General features: G+C 46.2%; 1 long non-coding RNA gene across 1 annotated transcript; it reads left to right on the top strand.

Moving 5' to 3' along the window:
- Positions 1-520: 520 nt before the first annotated feature.
- LOC146821292 (uncharacterized) lies at positions 521-15,854 on the top strand. The gene is made up of 4 exons (XR_014962696.1): positions 521-711; positions 13,332-13,439; positions 14,099-14,186; positions 15,494-15,854. It is a non-coding gene; the product is annotated as an uncharacterized LOC146821292 (long non-coding RNA).
- The last annotated feature ends 10,090 nt before the right edge of the window (positions 15,855-25,944 follow it).

Genomic DNA, 25,944 nt, shown 5'->3' with positions numbered 1-25,944 from the left:
TGAGAATCGGCTTGTTTGTGAATGGGAAATGGGCTTCATACATATGCCCCTATGTCCTCTAACGAGGTATTAGCCGTGGGGCTGTTTGTAGATCGGAAGGTAGCAGTCCAAGCGGTTTCTCTCCTTCCCAGGAGAGGGGCTCAGTAGCCTTACGTTTGCCCTTCTAGACAAATGTAGAAATGCTACACAATTCAAATATTCACCAACAAGATTGATACCTGCACTTTACTGGTACTTTATTTTCAGTCTGGAAAGCAGTAAACCCATGAAACAAAGCCAAGGGGGTGGCCCTGCCCGGCCTCTTCATGGCGCTGATCGGCGCAGGATGGGCCCGCCCTTGGACTGTGTTTTGCCCGGGTGCGGCCCGCGCTATGGGTGCTGTATAGCGCGTGGCTCAGGGAAATCAGAGACAGCCCCTCCTGCTACCACAAAGGATGTCGGGACACTGAGTACCTGCTGCTGGTGAGTTCTGCTACTGCTGCCTGAATGTCCCATGGTGCGGGAGATGGAGAAACGCTATACAGAGCGTGGCATGGAGGAAGCAGAAACAGCCCCTCTTGCTGCCACAAAGAATGTTGGGACACCAAGTTCTTGCTGCTGGCGAGTTCTGCTGTTGGTGCCTGCACGTCCCGCACCGCAGGCGATTGAAAATCGCTATATAGCGCACTGGGAATGCAGAAGCAGCCCCTCCTGCTGCCGTCCCTGCTGCTGGTGAGTTCGGCTACTGCTGCCTGCACATGACTTTGTGTACCTTTTTGACATTGCAATGTTTTATTCTAAATATATTTGCCAAATTTCCATTTGAATTCATGCCTACCTCCGCGTTTGCTCTTGTTGCCCTTCACCTTTTGGCGGACTTTTTTCCAGTGACCATTAATTTTTTTTTCTGAACTTGATCGGTCAGCTGGGGTCGCCTAGTTGTACCACAGTTCTCACTGAGGATAGTTCATTACATGACATTCTCCTGTGTCTTCTGGTGACGCCTTCAAGTCTTTCGGTCAGCAAAGCACGGATGGCCCCTGGGGAGTGTGTGTGTTTGTTCCAATGCATCCTTTAATATTTCGCTACATTTTTTCATTACTGAGACTGAGATGCCTCAGAGGCTTTAGCTTACATGGACTGTGATCTGCCCTTTATTACAAGATCAAGGTTTGCACCCAAGCTGCATGTAATTTCACAATTTGGTTAAACATTTCTGCTGTGCCACATTTTTATTAAAAAAGAACAGGATACATTTATTTAATATTTTTCATATATTAAAATATCTCTGAATAGCATGAATAATGTTGACTCAGAGTCTGATCTAGATGAAAGTGAGAAAATATTCAAGGGAAAGAGACATTTTAACTGTTTATTCAGTTGCTGACTAGGTAAATAAAATTTGTCAAAGCCAATAGGTCTAATCATGGTGACCAATTAGCTGTATCAAAGGTTTTTAGACACACTGCATAACGACTGTGATTTGTGGGGTGTAGCTAAAGTTTAAAAGAAAAATCATTTGATACATGATTTTGTAGGAATGTACACCATGCATGCATACACCTCTAAGATGACATAAATGTTTTTTAGGTCTCGCCTAGCGTTGCTGCGCTCATGCTCAGCCCGCTCGGCGAGATCTATTGCTAATGAGGAGTTTGACAAAAGGGCTTTAAGCCCCGCCCCTTATTTACATTGGCTGGCATCACCGCTTATGCTAAACGGTGGCCTGCCATTGGAAATAAGCTTCCTGGGGTGCCTCCTTTTTGCTTTTTTTGTCCGGCCGATCTGGACTAGATCGCCTGCTTCACGGCTGTCGTGAAGCAGTTTCTTATCGCAAGGAGGCGTGTTATGTAAACAAGGCCTGCGATCCAGTCCAGATGGGCTGGACAAAAAAGGAGACGTGGCTCCGCGTGTTTATATTTGCATCTCGCTTTCACTTTAAAGTGAAAGAGCGAAGCAAAAATAAACAGCGGGAATGGCGAGCGCTTGTCTTTTCAGAGGAGACTTCTGGGGAAGAGGAGCTGAGAGATGCTGTGGATGTGGTGGGAGAAGGCAGCGTGCTGGAGGCCGGAGAGAGTGGCATGGCTGTACCCCCCTCGACCCTCTCTTGACTCTGCCGTGCTCATGCCCGTGTGCACTCACCGGTGCATGGCGCCAGGCGACTCCTGCAGAATACCGATCATGTGCTCGGTGAAAGCGCGCCATCCGCTCTATGCACACACCCAGCAGCCTGTGCGTTGTTCCTGAAATGTCACCTCTGCCACGTGTGCTCCTGTCTATGCCCTGTCCTTATCGCCGACGTGCCCCGTATAATGGCTGCCAGGAGAGCGGTGTAATTAGAAGTCGGGTGGAGGGAAGGCAGCTGCTGCAACCTTGAACGGTAATCTGGCCGGCTGGAGAGGGTGGCATCCGGGATGCAGGGCACACACTGCTGCTGCGGCGACGGGGGGCCTCGCTCCTGTCCCCCAACGCAGGAATTCATTCAGTGAGCCCCACACGCGTCGAAGTGCTGTAGGTACAAGGTGCGCATGAAGCGCTTCATCTCAGAATGCATTCAGTGAGCCAAGTACGCTCATGAAGCCCTGTGAGCCCAACAAAAAGCGCATAAAGCGCTCTGTCGCAAAACTCATTTACTGATCCCAAGGCGCACTTAAAGCGCTCCTCCACAGAATACATTCACTGAGTCCAACATGCACAGGGAGCGCTCCTTCACAGAATTCTTTTAGTGAGCCCAAGGCGCACCGAAGTGCTCCGTGGTAGAATTTATTTTGCAAGCCCAAAGCGAGCACGAAGCGCTACATCTCGGAATTAATTCAGTGAGTATGACCGCGCCATCACTCAGAATTCATTCAGTGAGCCCAAAGAGCGTATGAAGCCGTCAATCGCAGAATGAATTCAGTGCATCCAACACACGCATAAAGCGCTTCATCTAATAATTCATTCAGTAAACCCGATGCCCTCATAAATAGCTTAATCTCATATTGTATTTAGTGAACCCAATGCTTCCTTGAAGCGCCCCCTCACAGCATTCATTCAGTGAGCCCAAGGTGCGCATAAAGCGCTCTGTCGTAGAATTCAGAAAGTGAACACAACACAAGCATAAATCACTCTGTCGCAGAATTCATTCAGCGATGCCAAGGCGCGCAGGAAGTGCTGTGAGGCCAAAAGCCGCAAGAAAGCGCTCCACCACAGAATTCATTCAATGAGGCCAATGGGTGATGAAGAGCTCAGTTGCAGAAGTAATTGCGGGATCCCAATGTGCGCTTCAGGTTCTCCATTGCAGAATTCATTCAGTGAGCCCCACGCGCACCTGACACTCCATCGCAAAATTCATTAAGTGAACCCAAAGCGCCCATATAGCGCTGAATTGCAGAATTCATTCAGAGAGACCAAGGCACGCATACCACGCTCAATCGCAGAAGGCATTCGGTGGGCCCAAGGCACGTATAAAGCGCTCCATGCAGAATTCATTCAGTGTGCCAGATACAGAAAGCGCCCGATCATCACAGAATTCATTGAGTGACCCAAAGTGAGCATGTTGCGCTCCATCGCGGAATTCACTCATTGAGTACAAGACATGCATGAAGCACTCTGTCGCTGAGATACAGGAGCAGCTCCTCTGAATGCCTTACCCTTCTGCCCTTTCACACTCATTACTTCAAAGGGATGCACGTTCCCTTTACTAATCTCTCAGTTTCCTTTGTGACATTGCCAGTTTTTAAATGTGTTGCCTTTAAATAAAGAACTATCCATTTACACAATTAACATTCTACTGTTTAGGGGGTAACCATTGCCTACAAGTTGCTTCAAGCTGAGCTTGCTACCCCGATACGGGGTTTAAGTGATCGTGATTTTACATGCCTTCCGGACAGGTGACCTTTCACCGTGTATCGGATTAGTCGCCGCACACAAGCATTTGCAATGCAATAGGTCTCACAGTTACACGAGCTTAAGCTATTGACATTGTAAATTACAATGCCTTTTATTTATGTTTTTAAAAAGAAAACAAAAATAAAAGGCATTGTTATTTGCAATGCCGACAGCTCAAACTCGCGTCAATGCGAGACCCATTGCATTGCAAATGCTTGTTTTCTTCTTTTTCATTGATTCAAGTTGGATTGGTAACTAAAAAGAAAAGAAAATGAACAGGGGAAGGGCTGGGGGAGCTGAGGCAACACGGGGAGGGTTGGAGAAATGGAGAAGCAACACAGGAAGGGGTGTGGAGCGAGAAAGCAACATTGGGGTGGGGAGAATTTATTTATTTATTTTACGTTTTGTATAGCGCGAACTAGACCCGAATTAAGTATCCGAGTGCTTTACATAGCACCAGTTGCATCACATGAGGACTCATTCATTTTTTTTTTGTTAGGCACGGGGAGATTAAGTGATTTGCCCAGAATCACAGGATGTTCAGCGTCATTGCCGAGACTCGAACCCAGTTCCCCAGACTCAAGGTCGACCGCCCTAGCCGTTAGGCCAACTCCTCTCATTAGAACGCCAAAGCAACAAGGGAGGTGATATCAAAGAAGGAGAGGAGGACTGAAAGGGACGCATAAGCAACCTGGAACGAACCGCAGGAGCAAAAGCAACACAGAGGGTATAGTTGAGGGAAAGCCAATAGGGAGCAGCAGGCAGAACTCTCAGAGTATTGCCCACTGGAACTCCGCGGAGGGCCAAAAAAAACTCTGTAAGATTCCTCAGAACTCTGCTAGTGGGCAGAAGTGTTTGTCTGCCTTTTTGTGCTGATTGTTCTCATGCCAGTAGTGCAATGCGTGTCTCCTCACAGAAAAATCAGTGCGAAAGGCACTACTCATTTAACAAAGGAGCAGCCAATTTGTTTTACATGCTTTCTGTTCTCTGTATGGTGCTGGGTGCGATGTTTGAGTCCTTTTCAATCCTCCCCCTATTCCACACATCCACCCCTCATTTACCTTTTTTATTTATTTATTTCTATTTTTTGTTATTAAGTTTATAATACAACAATACAGGCGATGATAGGTCTATATATATAACACAATATTGCTCACAATGCCAGTTCTTTTCCATCTAGGGAGCCCCCTTCCAAAGCAAGTGTACTTATATGTGTCCAATATCTTTTTTTTACACATCGCTATTTCAGCAGTCGGGGAACTACACATCTCCCCTCGATAAATGTTAAATTTTTCCCATTTGTTATCCCATTTTTAAGGACACCCTCTGCTTTTTCTGCAATCATGCATTTGTCCATTTCTGTAGCCCATTCCCTTGACGCTGGCCCCTTTGTAGCTCCCCATCACATTGCTATGCAGCGTTTGACCAATGTGTAACCCAGGGTGGTCCATTGTTGTTCAATTGTGGTGAGATTTGTTGCGTCCCATATATTGAGGAGAAGCAGTTTTGGTGTTAAGTGAATGTCTTTGCCAGTTGCCTTGTGTTGGTGTCGTGTGGCTTTCCCCCAGAGTGACGCTATGTCAGGCCATTTGCACAAAATATGATAGACTGTAGCCTCTTCCGCACAGCGTCTGAGGCAAAGTGAGCCTGTTCTGCGCCCAATTTTATTTAGAGTGACACTGGTTAAATATATTCTGTGTAAAATCTTAAGTTGATTAAGGCAAAATGTTTGTGGGATTGCGGCTTTGTGTGGGGAAATTATTGCAGTTTGCCATTCCTCATCCTCAAGTGGCCCTAGATCAGCCTGCCAGCATTCTCGGAGTCATTGGGGGTGGATTAGGTAAGTTATTAATCAGCTTCCTATATGTCACTGATATGGCTTTTTTCCCAAGGGGTTCTGATAACACTCTATCTTTCAGGGGGGATGTCGCCGGTATCACCCTTGATGTGGGGATTACAGCAGTTAGGGCGTGGTGGATTTGTAAGTATCAGAACATTTCTTTCTGGTCCAGTTCGTATTCTTTCTAAAGTTCGGAAATTTTTAGAATTTTCCCCTTTTTCCATAGGACACCTATAGTAGATATACTAATGGTGTCCCATCTGTCAAATCCCTGTTGGTTGCCTAGCATCCCAAATCTCTGGGTAAATGATAACGGTGTGGCTAGGGCCAATATGCCCTGCCAGCCAAGATTTTATTGGCCCGGCACCAGACGTCTTTGGTTAGGGCAGTGGGGCCAAAGTATTGGCGTTTCTTTGCTTGTGAATATAGAGCCCCGTTGTGTCCTTCCCTCCCCATCTGGTATCTGTCCAGTTGAAAAGCAGGTTACATTTGGGGATGATACACCCAGTGGTTGATGACCGGTAGTTGTGATGCCCAATAATAGAGGTGCATATCAGGGAGTGCGATTCTCCCGTCGTACCAGATTCTGGTTAATTTATGCATGGAAATGTGGATGTCTTCCCATCCCATAAAAAAGTCCTGATTTCACTGTCTATGTTTTGGAAGTAGGACTCGGGAACTTTGAATGGGCAGTTCTGAAGAATGTACAAGAAGCGGGGGAGTGCCAACATTTTAAAGAGGGCAGCTCGGCCGAGCAGAGAAAGGGGCAGTGCCCTCCAATTTTTTACGTCATTATGCAATCTATTTAAAGGGGCCTCAAGATTGTGACTACGGAAAAGAGCAGGGTCTCCGGTTATAAAAATACCAAGATACCTGAAGCCCTCCTCTGGCATCCTGAGCTCACAGCCCGCTGGAGTTTTGGGTTCGATCCATGGATTATATAGACTACCGACTTGGACCAATTAATAGCGTAACTGGAATATTTGCCGAAAGTTGTAAAAATGTTGAGAATTCTGTGTATTGACTCTGTCGGAGATGCTAGATAAAGCAGGATATCATCGGCATAAAGGGATATCCTGTCTTCCTGTCCCTCTGTCCACTTCAATCCTCTAAGTAAGCTGTCTCCCCTGATCCACATCACAAGAGGTTCAAGCATCAACGAGAAGATCAGAGGCGACAGGGGGCATCCCTGTCTGGTAACCCTACTTAATGGAAATACTCTTGACATACAGTTGTTTACTTTGATTTGTCCCTTTAGATCTGTGTATAGAAGTCTAACCCGGCCTATAAACTTTGGCCCGAAACCCAGCCGCAGCAACACTTCAAATAGGTAAGGCCATTCTATTGTATCAAATGCCATTTTGGTGTCTAAGCAGAGTATAATGGCGTCTTCTGCGAATATATGTTTTCTGCCCGGTACGTTTTGATGTCGGCTGATGTTTAAGGCTGTGTTTCAGCCAGGCATACAGCTGGATTAGTCGGCATGTACTAATGAGGTGAAGATAGGAGCCAGTCAGGAGGCCAATATTTTAGCTAGGATTTTGGCCTCAGCATTCATTAAAGAGATCATTTGGTAGGATCCGTAGTTGTCAGCTGGTCTTCCTTTCTTGTGGATCACTACGATAGAGGCCGTTCTCAGGTCCTCTGGTAAGAACCCCTTCTCTTTGCTCTCAAGGTACATTTTTGTTAGATATGGCGCAACCTGAGATGATACTATTTTAAGGAATTTGATAGGGACACCATTGGGTCCCATTGCCTTTCCTGATTTTATGTTCCTTATTGCTGAGCATATTTCTGCATTGGTGATGTCCTCTTCTAGCGGGTCTCTATCTTGGAGGATAGGGTAGGCAGGGGTATATCTTTCAATAGTTGTCGCGTGTCTTCCGCTGTAGTGGTTACTGTCAGGGTATAGATCTGTTCATAGTGATCAGCATAAGCATCTGTGATCTCTTGTGGGTCTGAGAGGACATGGGTGTCGTTTATGGAAAATCAGGGGACCAAGCACTCAGCTTGCTCCCTTTTTTTGATCAAGGCAAGTTGTCTGCCCGCCCTATTCACTAGTTCATATATTTTGAATTGGGTAGCTATGTGTGTGGCCGTGGCTATTTCTTCCCCAAGGCCTTATATTCCAATTGTTTGACATTTACTTTGTGTGTATTGGTCAAACTTGGGGTCTGTGTATACTCTATTTCACTCATTTGGAGCTCTATCTTAAGCTGCTATATGTTGTCTCTCTGGTTTCTGATTTGGCCAATTTTGAGTGTCAAAGCCTGGCCCTTTAATACTATTTTGAAGGCCTCCCATAGTATTTGTGCGAGCTCCACTTAGCCCAAATTTTCTTTAAAATAGTTCTCGGTTTGTTGTATTAGGTTCTCTTTTATATCCACGATTTTAAGAAGCCAGGGGTTTAATGTTAATGAAGGTCTGTGTCGGCATTGATTGAGAGTGAACATAGTCGAGACTGGTGAATGGTCTGATATGCCCTGTGGGAGACAATGTGGTTCCCTAAAGTGGCCGATTTCTGCAGAGTGGGTAAGAAAATAATTTATATGAAATTGACTGTTTTGAATTGAGGCGTGTGAGGTTTAAAATGTCAACATACATCTGTTATACCCATGGCGTTGAGGAATTCCTATAACAGTGAGGTGGGTCTGGTCTGTTGCCATGTTGGCTGTCGGTCCATACTGTCATTTAGTGTCATATTGAGATCCCCCTCAGGATTAATGTTCCTTCTGACAATTCAAGAATAATCTTCCCCATTTCCTCCAGAGCCGATCTGCAGAGCAGAGGTAGGGCATAGACTGATATGATGTTAATCGCTCTTCCCTTCCAGCTGGTCTCTAAGACCGCAAATTTGCCCTGAGGTGCCGCCCACGTTCGATATGTACATAATGCTAGGTTTTTACGAATCAGGATGCCTGTGCCTCTGGAACCAGAGGTGAATCCGGCATGCACTACTACTTTATAGCCCTATCTATTCAATATTTTGCAATTGTTGCCTTTTAGGTGTGTCTCTTGCAGTAAGGCTATGTCCGGGGCCTGTCTGTTAAGATATTGTTGCACTATACCCCTTTTCAGTTTGTCCCCAAGTCCATTTACATTCCATGTGAGGATTTTTAGGTACGTTTCAATGATATTTGCTGCCATTGTGTATCTGGTTGAGACATACGTGGGACGAGGATTGCGTTCCGTGGCCTCCTGCCAACGTCACTATGTAGTTCCAGCTAGTGATAATGGTATTTTGCGGATCACATTACCCAAATATAAGACCCACTCTTCATGCGGTGGCGTGTATACTTCCACTTCGTGCAAAGTCATTTTGAGAGGGAGCTTGTGTTAAAGTCAGGCAAAGTATCCGCTCCAGTGCATCGATTTAGGACTCACCGGGATTTTGGCCCCATCAGCTCTACCGTGCAGGAGCTCCTCCACCGCTGTCGATCATCATTTTCTGTCTAGCACCCAGGACCTGGTTCAGCTGCCTCATGACCCACTCCCCCGTTTGCTTCATGGGGTGGTCTGGTTCTATTCCATTTTGGTACAGAATGTCTATCTTTACTGGAGTTTCACACTTGGCGCAACCTGTCCAGCCAGTCCCATGCTTCCTCTGGCATTGAAAAGAATTTTTAACATTTGCTTCAATGCGCAATTTAGCCCGGAATATCATGGCATATTTGATGTCTCGGTCTCTTAACGCTTTTATAACTTCCAGGAAACTGCGTCTTTGTATTAGGACTTTTATAGTAAAGTCTGGGGCTTGATTGGCAGAGCACAGCGCGCTGTCTGCAGGATAGCGTCTCGGTTGCAGAAATGAAAAACTCAGTTGACTATTGGTCGTGGAGGGGCCCCTGGTTTAGGTTGTCCTCCAGCAACAAGGTGTGCCTGATCAATTGAAAAATACTGCAACTGTTTCGTGGTGATCCTTGTATGAAGAGGCCCTTTGAGGGGCCCTCTGCACGTTCTGGCACCCCCAGGATGCACATGTTATTGCATCGCGCTCGACCCTCGTAGTCATCTAGTTGCGCCTCCAGTTTGTCTTGTTTTTCGGTTAGCTGTTGCACATGTTGCTTTAGTTGGGAGGTGTTGGTTGAGAGTGCCCTAGTAGTGTCCTCAACTTACTCGACTCTTGCGTCTATTTTTCTGAGGTCCGCTCGCACATGGGAGATTTCAATGTTTACTGTGTTGAGTCTGGACACAAGGGAGGATCACACGCCACTGATGGTGGCCATAATGTCTTGTAATGTTAACTCAGGCTGACCAGTGGGAGATCGTGGTGTCTCCTGTCCATTTGCTGTTGGTGTGACATGTTCGTCTCCAGTCTTGGTCCAGGTAATTTTATTTAGCTTGGTTTAAAGCGACAGCTTGCCGCCTTTGCCGCCTACCATCGTTGGTGTGTCTGTGCTATTTCAATGTCGTTAGTTTAGTAATATAACAGGGTATTTCCCGCCGCCTGCCTGGGGGCAGCTTGCCTCTTGCGGCTGGTCGAGGTTTCCTTAGTGATTTGGTCCACACATGTGCCACTGTTAGGTAGGCTCTATTCCTGGCTGTTGTTTGTCCAGAGCGATGAGGTGGTGCCGGATTCGCGTGCTCTTGTTTCTGTGTCTATCTTGATGTGCGACTGTGTGCCGAGCAGTCACCTGACAGTGTTACCATGCCCGCTGCAAGCCGGCACCCATGCCTGTCTTTAGGATTGTACAGTCGGAGCTTGGAAATTGGTTTTCACTTCTGGGTCCTAGCCTCACCACTCGCGTGGGCACCTGTGGCATCAGTATGCTGGCGTGTGCATGGGCTTTTGTCTCAATCTCTTGGCACTTATTTATACTGTGGGTCAGCTCTACTGTCTCTGCTCTTCCCCCTTGTTTGAGTGCCAGCGACAACGTGTCCCCACTTCCTCTGTGACTTTGGGATCTGGTCCCTGGGGTCAGGTCTACTTAACAACTCACCCCTGGCAGAGGTGTATGTCGGGCCCTCTGGAAGTATGACCTTCAGAGCACTGTCGGTCCGCCCTCCGTTGTTCCTCCCACTGCAGTTGCTCTGTCACCTCCAGGGCAACCTCGCACATGTGGGCACTGATTTATCTCACCCACCTATGCAATGTACAATGTGCTGGGCGTGGCCCCCCGCTGCCGTTGGTTGATTGTCTCAGGACACACCGTTCATCCGATCTGTAGAGTGTGGCACCCACTACCTCTTCTGGTTATGACGCCAAGTTTGTTCGGCCTCGTTGCACTCCCCTGTGTCACCGGGCATGTTCGTGCAAGAGGAGGGGGGCACTCTCTTCTTGTTTTCTTCCCATGTTGCAGATTTGGCTACCTACCATGGTGATGGGTTCCTGGCCTGGTGGCCGCACCTTTGTTTGCCGCTCTCAGCAGCGGCTGCGTTTCTCTGCTGCACCCGGCCTCTATGCGCCACCGACACCGCCTCCTTGGATTGATCTGGCTCCCCAAGCTGCAGCGCGCTGTCTCGATGTCTTGCCTCCCGGTGAGTTCTATTGTCCAGCGCGAGTCTACATACAGCTCTCCTTGCTTAATCAGGCAGACTCACACTTGGCTCCAGTCGCAGTCTCTCTGCCCTGTTACTTCAGAGACGTCACCGCCATCTTATGTTTCCCGGACTCCCCTGGGTCGCGGGTCTCCAGTACGTCTTCACCAATTGACCCGGTAGATTTGAGGATGAATTCCGCTGCCGGTTACATTAGGACCATGATCGTATATTTAATCGGTTGTGAAACTGCGTGTTGTGGCAGATAAATGATGGGTATTGGGCAAAGGCTTCAGAGCCGCGCTATTGTGCGGCCATTCCCGTCATTTATTTACCTTTTTTTGATCAGTGTGTGTCCTCGTGTTTGTGCATTTCACATTTTTGTAACTTTTGTGTATTCCCTCTACTTCCTATAGTTCTTCCTTCCTGCTTCTGTTCCTTTCTTTTTTTCTACTCAGCACCATGTTGGAGCACCAGCTAGCAAACGGTGGTGCCAGTGTCGCTTCTACAAGTTGCACATCTTGCAGTCGCCGGAGCTGCCATGGAGTGCATCACCACCCCATTTTTTCTGAGGCAGTGGTGGCCGCATTTTTATTTACATCGCCATCTCCCCTCCGTGTTTGCTGCAGACCTGGATGGAGGTACACCATGCAGGAGCGTCATCTGCTATAGGGTAGAGTGTGTTGGTGTGTGCGCTGGCACGGTGGGGTGCAGCACATTGTTCAGCAGCTGACACACCGCTGGGCAGATATAATTGACTGTGAACAGGACCTGCTTGACCTGCTGGGTATTTTGTTTGCGGGCTTGGTTAGTAACTATTTATTGTTTGTTTCTCAAATGCCATTTTTTTAAATAGTATGCTGCTCACTCACAGATGTAAGTTAGGTTTATGTAACATTACGGGACATATTTACAGTGGCGAAGCATGCTGTTAAGCCTAGCAGGCTAACCACACACTCCGTCACTTCTGAAATACAGCGCTGCACCATCTTACAAGAATATGGTACAGCCCTGCTTTTCCCCCTGCACTTGTGCTAAATTTAGCTGCCTAACGCCAACCCAGGCACCCTTGCACCATAGTGCAAGGGTTTCCTACAATGAGGAGAGTGATTGTGTATGTGCAGGAAGGTGTCCCTGCCTGCACATCAATAATCTTTAAATGGCGTTTTGTAACTTCAATGTGTGCTGCTTAATGCAGCACACATAGAAGTTGCGAAACTTCATTTTTTCAAATGATTATTTATGTGGAGGAAAGGACACCTTCTTGCACATAAACAATTATTAGCATTTTGCTGTTTCCAAGTGTGCTGCACAATGCAGCACTCACGGAAACAGCAAAAACTAAGGAAATGCAACATTTCTCCTCATTGCTCCAGGGTAAGACCAGGTATGCCCTGGTCTTAATTTTTGCACTGCCCCATATTTACGCCACCCTTGTAAATATGGGGCAATGTCAAAATCAATCAGTGTTGTGGTGGAACACCCACAGCAACACCCATTGCCCTCCCCTTTCAAGTATAGCATAAAAGGGGGCCTTATTTACAAGGCAGCGTTAAGGCATGTTAAGTGGATTAGCACTGTCTTGTAAATAAGGCGGAGCCCCTATCGCCACCACAACGTCTTGGAAAGTGACATTGTGGTGGTGATAGGGGCTTGTAAGTATGCCCCTATGAATATTATTTAATCCAGTTTGAGCTAGCTCAGTGCTTAGTGCTACCTAATCATACTCGTTGGCACTCGCTTGGGCTAATTATTTAAGAAATCATGCAGACTCCTCTGTCCTGTCACTAAGCTAGTGGGAGTAACATTAGTGAGTTAGCATTCTCTGTGCCTTTCCTTATGTCAATCATTCAGTTCCAATTTCCCAGTGATTAATACACATCTATGCATTGAAATGGGAGTTGGCCTATCAAAGTGGGTTGAGAAACAAACATCATTCATTGCAATGCATTAGTAGTTCCAAATGCAATTTAGAAAATTATGAATTGGGCCTAGGTTTAGGAAATTATGAATTTATCAACTTAGCACTACTTGCACTATGGCGATCTGAGTTTTAAAAGTACAATACTACAGCCTTTGCCGGCCAAAATATATTTGCGGAGATTAAGTGTTCCACTAATCTGTGTTTTTTTTATCTTGTTTATTTCTTACATCTGAACCCAAGGGCAAGAAGGCATCATCCAAGACAGGCAAAGGAGCGGCTGCCACCACCAGTGCCAAAGCGGGTAAAACCACCATTGCTGCGATCGTGGCAGATGATCTGCTGGTCCCAGTAAGTCCTGCTATTATTTATTTCCCTAACTTTTACCTCTCCCCACTATTAGAATAATTGTATTTCTGCCATGTATATTTTTTTATACTGTCTCCTTTTATTTCAAATCCTCAATCTAATGTTTGTTTTATTCTTGTTATCCCTGCATTATTCTATTTTTCTATATTTTGTGTTTCTGGAGCTGACTTTCACCTGTCTGTACTAGTCTGTAGCTTGCTTCTGCTTTGTTTGCAATCCTTCTCTCTCTCCTTATATATCTTGTGTACCGTAAGACTAAGAAAACAGATTTTTGGTACTCTACTGTGAAGATTGCAGGCTCAAGTAAGCTAATATTATTATTCACCATGCATGTTTGTTGAGAACGGTTTCTTTCTCTTGCTCAGGACCAAACAAAATGAGTGAGTGGCCATTCATTGCCCATTATTCCACACCTTCATTGCACTTCAGTGTCTCTGTCATCACAGCTCTGTCCCTCCACTATGAAAAGTTTTTGATTGGCTTGACTACATGGCTTTTCCAACATTGTCAACCAATGGCAATTAACCCCTAAAAGTGATAGTTGTGGTATAAGGTACTGCTGACTGAACTGTTGTGCGGTATTGTGGTGGTGCAGGAATATCTGGAGGCTACAATGTGTAATTCTTTTTCTACCAACACAGACCGCCAGGGCCAGCAGCAGCGCCAGTGGGCCAGAGGCAGAAGAGGTAGTTGGATAGGGAATCCCAGCGGCAGCAGGGACGGTTGGTGGTAAGTCACAATGCTTGTTTATTGACTTACTAAGTATTTGGTAAGTGAGGCAGATATTCCACACTTCATCATTCATCACTTCCTGGCCCATGGCATTTCACCACAAGTGACCTAACTGAAGCATGGTTCAATTTGGCACGGCAGTGTTGGCTGTGCAATTTGCACCTGATTCAGTTTATGCAGCATTTACATAGTTTTCAATGCATTACAAACTTAAAACAGGGTGTGGTTCCCAGTGCCCACTCAGTCACATCGTACTAGTACTTTACACATTTATTCTTTCCCAGCCCCAGCCTACCAAAAAAATTGAAAAAACATTCTTTGCATGTGCCACATTTTTCTAGCCGAGTGATATGAGTATATATATTTAATGGCTTCCATAACAGATTTAAGTCTGTTCAAATTGTTTCCTTTCATCATTCATCAAACTACAGTGAATAACTAAGCCAAAGCTTAGCACATGATGATCAGTACAGCCCCACTATTCTATTGCAAAACCTCTACCTACCCTAATCCCTCTAACCTACCCTGGAATAGAGTAAGTTTCCTCAGTGTCAAGTGAAGGAATTTGTTGAAAATAATATGTGGTGGAGGGAGAGGCCATTGAGTAAAGCCGGACTATGTGCCTGTTTCAGAGTTTGGCCAATGGGATACTCTGTGAGAAATAAAAGTTATATCCTGTTCCTTTCCTTGTACTCCAGTGCATTGCTTTTCCCACTGGGTACTTACGTCAGACAGGATATCCACATTTTTTATCTGATGTGTGTGACATATTATTATTTATGTGCCTCCTTGGAGTCAGGGTAGAATTGAAAGGCAGTCAAAGAAGAGCAGGTCTATTGAAACTAAAGTAAGATAATAAATTGATTGTTACAGCTCCTTCAGCTACAGACTGCAGAGGTAGCAAAGTACCCGACGCACTAGCAGGCCTCCATTACTTTAACACAAGAAGAAGAATACTTGTGATGCATAGTGCATAAAGCCTTGCTCCTTATTGAGAGGTAATACATTTTTTGTTTTCGTTTTTTTATACACAGTGTTAGTTTAGTTTTTTTACTAGGAAATCCTTCAAAAGAAAAAAAGTCATCTAGTTTTAATCTATCGGTATAGTATTCTGGCTTAATTCCTTGGATTTAGTCAGGGATTCTTTTATGTGAGGCATTTGTGGGGAAAACCTGGCCATGTGACTAATAACATCAACCAGCAATGTACTGCTCCTGTGCAACTAGCAACAATATAAACAAGTATTTGCACAGAGAATAATATTCACAATATTTATTTTTCTTTTTTTTACTTTCTTGATATAGCTACTCTGGTCCACCTTTTCAGCAGGAGAGACCAGCTCGGCTGTGGCAGCAGGAGATGGAAGCCATCCATGCCAAATATTGCTGGCTGGTGGCTCTAGAGGAGGAGGACGAGGCATCTGCCAGCATTGCCCTAGGCCCCAGCTCCTTCAGCCAGCTTCCCGCACCTCCATCCCAGCCACAATATCGGCAGTGCAGTGGCAGCTGGGATCCTTGTCACGATCTACCACTGCTGCTCTTCCTACCCAGACTGCCTGATGCCCTCTAGCACCCTTTTTCATGTCTTGCTTTGATAGGAGGGATTTTTGTTGTGGGTGAAGAAGGAGGGAAATGGGAATAGAAAGTTGGGCTTTTGGACTTTCTTTATTATGGACATTGGTTGGGATGGGGTGATTTTTTAGGGGGGTGGTGCGCCTATTGTTGGTGGAGAGGGTGGGTTTTATTGTCCAAAAAATTAAAAGGAAATTATTATTTTACTTTATACCTCACTTCTTTATTGGTGTTTTACTTTGCAATGCTGCCTTTTAGCGCAGCCTGTTTTTAAAATCTGCTTAAAAAGGTGTATACTAGTTAGCTATACCCTTGTCCTACTACCCGTTGTAACTATATTGAACATCAGAGGAGATTGCCGTTGCCTATATTGCGTACAACAGCCTAGATAAACAGCATCTTCAGTAGATGCTAGTTACTAACTCAACTACTTAACTTCATTCCATAGTTCTCTAAACTGAATAGATGAAACAATGGCTTTTACTTCTAGCTTCTTAAACCTTACTTCAGGGTGTCCCAAGATACCTTCTTCACATTGGTGGTAGTAGTAGCAGGCTAGTGCGCTAACAAGGAAGCCATCACAAGCGAGATCCCAGCCCCACCTAGGTGAACTCCAACTGTAGGATTAATCACAGAAAACTAGATTGAAAGAAAAGACTGTGGTAGTGGGTTATATATTTATATCATAACTTTAGAAAGACTGATGCCACACTACCACAATAACACAACAAAGAAGAGTTGATATTATAAGAAAAACTAGCAAAAGTAACTTTTTCTGAGCAATGGAAAGCTAGTATTTAATTAAAACTAAACTTACAAAATCCTCGAGTCAGGAGAAGTGGACTCAGTGTCACAAGTGGACGAGGTTAAGCATTTATGCAATACAAGGCCTGAATGATGATGTTGAAGTGGGCGGGTAAGTGGGGCTTGTGTGGGCTATTGCTCAGGTAATAGAAGATCCTGCAGTGAGTTGGTGTTGCTTTCACAACATCTGTCCCACCAAGTGTGTGATCCATTTATGGTGAAAATTAAGTCACATCTCAATAAATCACACTGTCCGGGGGAAGAGGGTTAGGGGTTTGATGAATGGATGGGAAAGGGGACTTAGGAAAAGGTGTGACAAAGACAGACACTACACAACAACAATATTTATCAGGGAAATAAGCAGCACATCATCAATCTTGTGGATGGAAATAAAGAATGACACAGTTCAGTTAATTGTATTGCAAATAGTCCTACAGCCCCTGACACCCAAGACATAATATAACTAAATAATTTGTCATCTAGGTTTGAAAAATAAAAATTATGAAAGAGTGGGGTTAACCCGCACAGTTCTAAAAAGTCTGATAGTTAAAAAAAAAATTATACCGTATTGCCAAATTCGGCGGTACATCTGCATTCGTCTCAGAATCTCCATCACTCTTGGGTGCCTGGCTGGACCGGTCCATTAAGGTAAGCAGGAGTGTTATGGAGCATTCGCCTTTCATGCAGTAAAAGAGAAGGCCTGCAGATTGTAAAACAGAAATTATATATTAGCATCAAGGAGAAGGAGATAAGGTTAGCTTCATGAGGAATGTGCCAAGAAGACTCAGTGACAGAGCAGGAGCATAGGCTGCTGCAATCATTCATTTCATTTTATTACTTTGTGAGAACAATTTACAACCAATAATGGAAAAGTAGCTGCATGTACTGGGCTGATCAATCTCACAACTGTCATCACAACATTTAGCTGAGTGCAGGTATCATGTGATGATATGCCATTGCAAGTCTGTCTCCAGTTACAAGCAACAGGCCCCACCGACCACAAACACATGAGAGGAGTTTCACATTTGAGCCAGAACACACACTCAGCAGCATTGCCCAAATCAACGCACCTTGCTCCAGTCCACAGAGCTGAATAGACTTCAGAGTCATCATGGTTTTCCCTGTAAAGTCTATAACTTCCTTCTTCTGGCTGTTGAGGTAATCCCGCCCTGAGTCCTTCCATCCTCCTCCTGACTCCGAGTAATGAACCAGTCCAACTCCCTCTCGACACGAGTGAGCTAGACCCTGGAGTGTGCTGCTGTTAACCCCTTCGGTGCTCATGACGGAACGGTTCCGTCATGAGCCACGGTTGAGCTGTGCTCATGACGGAACCGTTCCGTCATGACCACGCCCGCGCAAGAAACCGTCAGCACAGCGGCGGAATTTGCGCAGCATGGAAGGGGTTAAAGAACAAGAAGAGAAGCAGAATTTGAGTATTTTGTGTACATTGGTGTTTGTTAACTAAAGTGACTTCTCTGGTCTCTGAAGAACCAGATAAAAAGGATTGGACCCTGCAAGTAAATCCCCGCTAAGTGTGAAACGGCCATTCACTTTCAGTAAAACTGATCACCCAACAGACCACAAACATTGCAAATCATCGAAATCAACTTTACAAATTAGTGGAACTCCATCCCTCACTGTCTGCCACCATATGAATCATCACTCTCTCAATAATATATCACTCATTGGTGCAATAGTTACCTGTTCCAGTTTAAGGACAGTGGTAGGTACAACATTTTATTTCCTCTTTGATGCAATCAGCACATTGGAATTTGCCAGTCTTGTAAATCAAATGATCTTCTGGGTCAGCACTGCTGGGTGATGAAAAAAGAAGGATATGCATGGGAGGGAGTCAGGCACTTTCTCAAAATGTCCAGAAGGGAATAAGGAGTCTTCTGCACTGCAAACTTGTCTGACTCCCTTCCGGCCATACACAAGCCATAAAATGGTGGGAATGCATAAGTCAGATATAAAGATTATGTTCTACCTGCTATATCCTTTTTTTGTGGAAGCAGTTCAACAATAAATAATTAAAAAGTCCTATGGTGGCCTACTGCGTCAGAGTCAGGGAAATAGAGTTCATCCTCAAACTCAGGTGGTTAGCCTAGATGTTGGTCAGCTAACACACTTGAGTCTGACCAATCACCCTCATTCTCCTCCAGTGGTATTTCAGCAACAGTGAAATTGTGTGGTATGAAGTGTTGGTTCATTCTCAGCATGATCAATCGGTCCACATTGTGAGGTGAGAGACTGGTCCTTTTCACTGTGACAACTGTACCAGCTAACCTGAACACTTGCTTAGCACACACACTCGCTACTGGACAAGTCAGATACTTTACTGCCAGCCTGCTGAGCTCTGGCCATTGGCACATCTTCCCATACCAATACACCAATAGGTTTTGATCCACGTAGAACTCTCTTGGGTCACCCAGATAGTCCTGGACCATCCTCTGAATAGTCATTGGTGCTGCCACTTGTTCGATCTCTTTGGCTTTCACTTCTGCACTCAACTTTAGACCTGCCACTTGAAACCAAGCCTGTCCAGAGGTTGGGGTTGATTCTTCTGTCCCTGTTGTGCTTATGCCTGTGCTCTTGTTGCTGGTGTGGGCTGCTGTGAGATAACAGGACTGCCCTCTTTGGAAGTTGATGGCAGCACCCCAGAACATCTGCCATGAGTGGGTCTCTAATTTCCAGCCATTCTTCTTCCAGGTCTATGACTTTCTCAACAATCCTCATCTTGTGTTGTGAAACATTCCCTTCTGAAAAAGGAAATAATTCGGCCAGTATTTTTTTTAACCGTGGATTAAGTATTGTCATACAAATGTACTCTTTGGATGACACCATGTCTCTTTGCAGCCTTGCCTCAACAGTTAAGTGAGAGATTAAGCTCTCAACCAAGGCATGCGCATCTGTGTTTGCGTTCACACCAGAGAACCTTTCAGACATCTTTTTTAACTGGTCCTGTAGCAGATGCAACAACAGGAAAGCTTGGCCCATCGTACTGTACTCCTTACTGATTTCCCAGGTCCCATTTGATCACCTCCATGATCATGCTTTTCCAATTTGCATTCCCTCCTATTTGAATGACATATTCATATTCAGTTTGTATTGCTCAAACAGACATTGCAACATGTAATGGGTCAAGTTCCAATGTGTTGGCACCTACTTCATGAGGGCTTCAACTGGTACCCTCTTAGCACGCTGAATGATCTAACCCTGGGCGTAGGACTACGCTACGCTCGCGTAGTTTGCGCAACTACGCGCTACTCAAATTGCACGTTGCACAGTGCAAAAACGCGTAGCGTAGCGGGTATTTTTTGCTTGCTCACGGCCCTCAACGTCAAGTTGGCGACCGCGAGCAAGCAAAAAAAACATCCCGGCGAGACTTTTTCCTCATTCGCGATCAGTAACATCAAGTTGCCAATCGCGAGCGTGGAAAATAAACCTCCCGGCGAGATTCTCAACGCGGGGAGGTCAGGTTTCTCATTACGAGTGGTTGCGTATGCTCATGACCGCTCGCGATGAGAAACTACCAGTCTGCGTTGAAAAAGCTGCAGCTCGAGTACAAATCTACTCAAGCGGCAAAAAACGACCGCTTGCACTGTGCAAGATGCCATTTGCAATGATTGCACAGTGCAGACAAGCATCCAACACTGTACGATCAGTGCGAACAGCATTTTGCACAGTGCACTACGCAGTTCGCGTAGCTACGCGTAGCTTGCGTAGTGCACTTCACATAGCTACGCGTAGCGCTATTACGCGAACTACGCCCAGGGTTAGAATGATCCCCATCTGCTTCCGGGCTTTACAAGAATGGTTGAAATTAGTGCAAATTCTTCTACAGGCGGTAATTAAGTTGCTGACTATGTCTTCTTTTTTTAGAAAGTCCTACACAATCAGGCTGATGCAATGTGCCAAACACAGGGCCCCAACATAGCCATCTTCTTCCTTGGCCTTAACTATATTACTGACTTTGTCCGTGGTGATAAATCCAATTCTGAGACCTTTGGATTGCAGCCAAACACTTTGCTGTTAAACTCTTCCAGAATGGTTGCAGCTGTATGGGATTTCTCCATGGCAAACATGGCTACGTTGCATGCCACAAACACTCTTAAAACTTTCTTCAGCGCTTGAAAACTATATATATCTGTTGCCTAATCACCACAAAGAACATCCAGTGTACAGTGATAAACATTTAATCAGTGGCTTGACAACTGGTCCACATGTCTGTTGCCAGGTGGATAGTGGGAACAGCACTCTACTGTAAAGCTTGTCTAACCAATTGCAGCACATCATGATGGACCACTGGAACAGCAGCTCTGGCAAAATAAGTCTGGCTGGGAACCTTCCATTTCAGGCAGATGGCCACCACAAATTCTGAAAAACCCACTCCTTCCACAAAAGAGAAAGGGAGGAGGTCCAATGCTATCATTTTTGTCTGCTGTCCATTGTACAAGCGTGCCGTTCTGTGTTTGCATTGGTAGGGTCCCTCCTGCCTAAACATGGGTGTAATAGTAGCCTAGATTTTTTTCTTTTTGGTGCCACTGATGCAGGCGAATTCCGGAGCGAAGAACAAGCAGGTAGACTCAATGTGCATCTTGGGGCAGTCACATTATGCTGTTGCTGTGGTGTCTCCATCTGACTCTTGTGCCTTTACGAGGTTTCTGATGCAGGTGGTACTGGTGCACTGCAGTGGACAGGGCTGCTTTGCATAAAGATTTCACCCTCTCCTTCCTCATCACCTTAACCTCCCACATTGATCTGAGCAGATTCCCTGCTCTCATCACCTTCATCTCCACCACCTGCAGCTATTTTTTAAGGTGCACCTCATAGAGGATTGCGTGATGTTTTTCCATATTGTTGATTTAGCCTCCAGTACCATAGTGTGAACCAGGGATACCTGAAAAAAAAACGTGTGTTAAAAAAGAGCATATTGCAATATTATCCTCCTGCTCGCTAATTGTAAAGATGTTTCAAACTGTAGAGGTGAACGATTTCAGTGGGTCACTGGTGCCACTGCCAGTGCCCAAAGAATTGGAGGTAGGTGGATGTGTCATCAACTGCCTCTCTTCAGTACATGCTTTTACTAAGATAATAGTGAATGCAGGTCTCTGTGGGGGCCTTACAAATATGGGAGTTGGTGGTGGTAGTATCAGTGCCACATCCCTCAGAGCAGGTTGAATAGGAGGGGTAATGTCGGACTCCTGTGGGCCAGATTCCTTGACAATTACTGGCTCATCACCCTCATACCCCACCATAATTGTAAGGCTTTCAGGAACTTTCCTTTTCCCTTGCCTCTCCTGGCATGTCTAGATCATCATAAGGGGAACTTGGAGAAGATTGTGGAGTACACTTCCTTTTTCTTGCTGGAGATCTGGAAGCCAATAATTCCAAAAGAGGAGTTTCTTGCTCAGCAGGAAGGTCAAGCTCCTGTTCTGCTCCTTCTTCAGGAAAATCTACTATTGCTGGCTGCAACGATTGGATACTACTTTGCAAATGAGACTAATCCAATTCATAGTGGCTGATCAATCATCTGCTTCACCAAGATTGTAGTGGCTGCTTTACTGACAGACATGGACTTGGAGTGGGATGGTGCCATATATGCAGAAGTGTAGCACCCATCTTGCTCCTCAGAGACCGGTGCGGCAGCCACACTTTGTCCGAAAAAGGTTACGGTCAGTACACCGGTGGTGGAAATTTTCTTCTTCTTCTCCTCACTGGGCACTTTCTTGGTAACACCTTTCTTTGGGCCCATCTTGAAGTTGGCAGTTGACAGTGGCACTTAGCTGCACAAGCAGAAGAGACTGGATACTTGTTGTGTGGTCACCTCACTTTGTACAGGCCTTCTGTTGGCAATATTGTGGGTGATGTCTCTTATGTCCCTAAAAGCACACAAGCAAGAAAAACAATTAAGTGAAATGTGGCATTTAATTGATGGAATTGGAATTAGTACAATATAATTTACTGTGGTTGCTTAAGTTATTGTCCACAATACTCAACAACAATAGTGCATCCCTTCCAGAGTCAAACCACCTCACCATAACATAATACATTTAATTTGCAATCACGATAACAACACACAGATGTAACTGTTTGCTTTATGTGCCTCTAAGGGAGACATCTGTGGCAGTCAGGGAGGTGCAGTGGAAAACGGAATAATCCTAAAGGATGAAAGATGTGTGTGCGCACCTATGGAAGTCAGGTGGTCCGGGAGAAATGGAATAATCCTTCAAAAATTAATGCTGGGGTGTGTGCATCATATGGCAGATAGGGGGTCCAGGGAAAAATTGAATAACACATAAAAAATGAATGCTGGTGTGCACGCGTCTGTGTGCCTATCTCAGGCAGAGGGTGAATGGATGGAGGGAAACTGTACAAACATTTAACCCCTTGTATGCCCATGACGAGGTGGACTCGTCATGGAGCACAGTCGCGCTGTGCCCATGACGAGTCCAGCTCGTCATGAGGCATACCCTAGGGAATCCCTCTGGTGCAGGCACCAGAGGGATTCCCTTTCTGCCAAAATAGCCTCGGGAGCTGGGGAAGAGCTTCCGAAGCTCCGAGGCCCCCCCCCCTTTCACTGTAATGACGATCGGCGCGCACGTTGCGCCGACGTCATTACAATGAAAGTGAAACTGAAATGGCCAAGAGGCTCATTTCAGTTTCACTTTCTACGTGCTCAGTGGGCTATCTCAGCCCCCTGAGCACGTAGAAAGACGGGAGAGGTATCGTTGTAAAGGGGAGAATCTCCCCTTTCCAATGGTACCCCTGCTTGGCCACAGGAGGGCGATCCCCAAGCAGGGATCCACCCACTAGACACCAGGGAGGGGGGAGCGGCACCTTGGGCAAGGGCCTTTGCTCCCCCCATGTAAATTTGGCGCAATTTAGTCTTTTTGCCCGCCCGGGGGGGCATAAAGCCCACTAGACCGCAGGAATTTTTTTTATCCATAAAAATAGGGGTGGGGGCTGCCCAAAATGGGCAGGCCCATGCCCCCAGCCCACCCCCCAATTACTACAGTCTTTCTGCCCCCCCGGGGGGCAGATGGGGCATTGGTCCCTAATCTGCCCCTTTGGGGAGGCAGAAAGCCCACTAACTACCAGGGATTAGTTTTTACTTTTTTTTTAGGGTGGGGGCTGCCCGCAATGGGCATGCCAATGCCCCCACCCACCCGCCACCATTACAGCCTTTCTGCCCCCCCTGGGGGGCAGATGGGGCATTGGCCCCCAATCTGCCCCCCCGGGGGGCAAAAAGACCACTAGACACCAGGGAATTATAGAAAAAAAAAATAGGGGTGGGGGCTGCCCAAAATGGGCAGGCCCATGCCCCCACCCCACCCCCAATTATCACAGTCTTTCTGCCCCCCCGGGGGGCAGATGGGGCATTGGCCCCTAATCTGCTCCTTCGGGGGGGGGCAGAAAGCCCACTAAACACCAGGGTTTTTTTTTTGCGCAATTTTTTTTAGGGAGTGGGCTGCCCGGAACCGGCATGCCAATGCCCCCACTCCCCCCCACAAAAATGACAGTCTTTCTGCCCCCCAGGAGGCAGGTGGGAGCTGTAGCCCCCAATCTGGCCCCCCCTGGGGGCGCAGAATGCCCACTAGAAACCATGGATTTTTTTGTTTTATTAGTGTAGGGGTAGGGGCTCCTCAAAATGGGCATGACAATACCCCACCCCACCCCCAGAGAAATTCCAGTCTTTCTGCCCCCCCCGGGAGGGCAGATGGTGGCAGTGGCCCCTGATCTGCCCCGTGGAGGGGCAGAAATCCCAGTAGGCGCCAGCGAGTATGCAGGCTTTTTTTATGCGTGGGGGCTGCCCAAAAGGGTCATACCAATGCCCCCACCCCCACAAAAAATAGCCACAGTCTTTCTGCCCCTTTAGGTGCATATCAGGATGAAACCCCCTTCCCCGATTCCCCCCCAGGGCGGCAGAAAGCCTACTGGGCTCTGATTTTTTTTAGCAATGTGCATACCTGTGGATTTTGGGCCCTAGCGCAGTTGGCATGTAGGCAAACCTAGCAAACCTGTACATTCTTTAAAACTAGACACCGAGGGGAATCCTGGATGGGGTGACTTCACTGGCTCTCACCAGGTTCTGTTACCCAGAATCCATTGCAAACCTAAAAATGTGTTCAAAATAACACATTTTCCTCACATTTCTTTGTCGGAAAGTTCTGGAATCTGCGTGGGTCCACAAAATTCCGCCCACCCTGCGTTCCCCCAAGTCTTCAACGAAAAATGGTACCTCACTTGCGTGGGTAGGCCTAATCCCCACGTCAGGCAAGGGCCCAAAACCTATTGAGGAGACATCAAAATTACCTATCACAAAACAACCTGGTTTTGCCAAGGGGGTCCTATGAGTTTTTGGCCCCGGCTTGGCGGCCACCTAGGGAAACCTACCAAACCCACACATTTCTGAAAACTAGACACCCGGGGAATTTCAGGGAGGTATGTCTTGCGTGGATTCCCCAACGTTTCCTTACCCAGAATGCCCTGCAAACCTCAAATTTAGCTAAAAAAATCACCTTTTTCACACATTTTTGTGTGGGAAAGTTGGGGCATCACTGGGCTGACACAAATTTCCTACCACCCAGCGTTCCCCCGGGTCTCCCGAAAAACGGTGCCTCACTCGTGTGGGAGGCCCAAGTACCCGGACAGGCAAGGGCCCACAACGTATTGAGGCGACATGAAAATTGCCTACCTCAAAACGACCTGGTTTTGCAAGGGGGGTCACCTGGGTTTTTGGCCCGGTGCTCGGCGGCCACCTAGGGGAACCTACCAAACCCACACATTTCTGAAAACTAGACACCCGGGGGATTCCAGGGATTTTGGGGAACGCAGGGTGGGTGGAAATTTGTGGATCCACGCAGATTCCGGAACTTTCCACCACAGAAATGTGGGGAAAATTTGTTTTTTTTGACAATGTTTTAGGTTTGCAAGGGATTCTGGGTAACAGACCCTGGTGGGAGGCAGTCAAGTCACCCCATCCTGGATTCCCCTGGGTGTCTAGTTTTCAAAAATGTGTAGGTTTTCTAGTTTTCCCAAGGTGCCCGCAGAGCTAGGGTTCAAAAACTAGAGCTAGGCACTTTGCCAAAAAAGGCTAAATTTTCACTGCGATATTGAGTTGTGACCACGTTGCGTTTTGCGCCGTTTCCTGTCGCGGGCGCTATGCCTACCCACACAAGTGAGGTACCATTTTTATCCGGAGACTTAGGGTAATTCAGATTTGTAAAGGAACTGTTATTATCTATTGACTTTCGATGCATTTCTGCCTTCCAAATGAAAGATATTGTGTAAAAAAGAAGTCATTCAAAAAAATGACTGATAATTCTCATGCTAGTATGAGTATTCCCAATTTCAGAAATGTGCAAATATCTACTGTT

This window comes from Triturus cristatus, chromosome 6 (assembly GCF_964204655.1).
Source record: "Triturus cristatus chromosome 6, aTriCri1.1, whole genome shotgun sequence".
NCBI classification, from domain to species: domain Eukaryota; kingdom Metazoa; phylum Chordata; class Amphibia; order Caudata; family Salamandridae; genus Triturus; species Triturus cristatus.
Note: the sequence above shows the minus strand (reverse complement) of the source record. Positions and strands in the feature narration are given on the sequence as shown.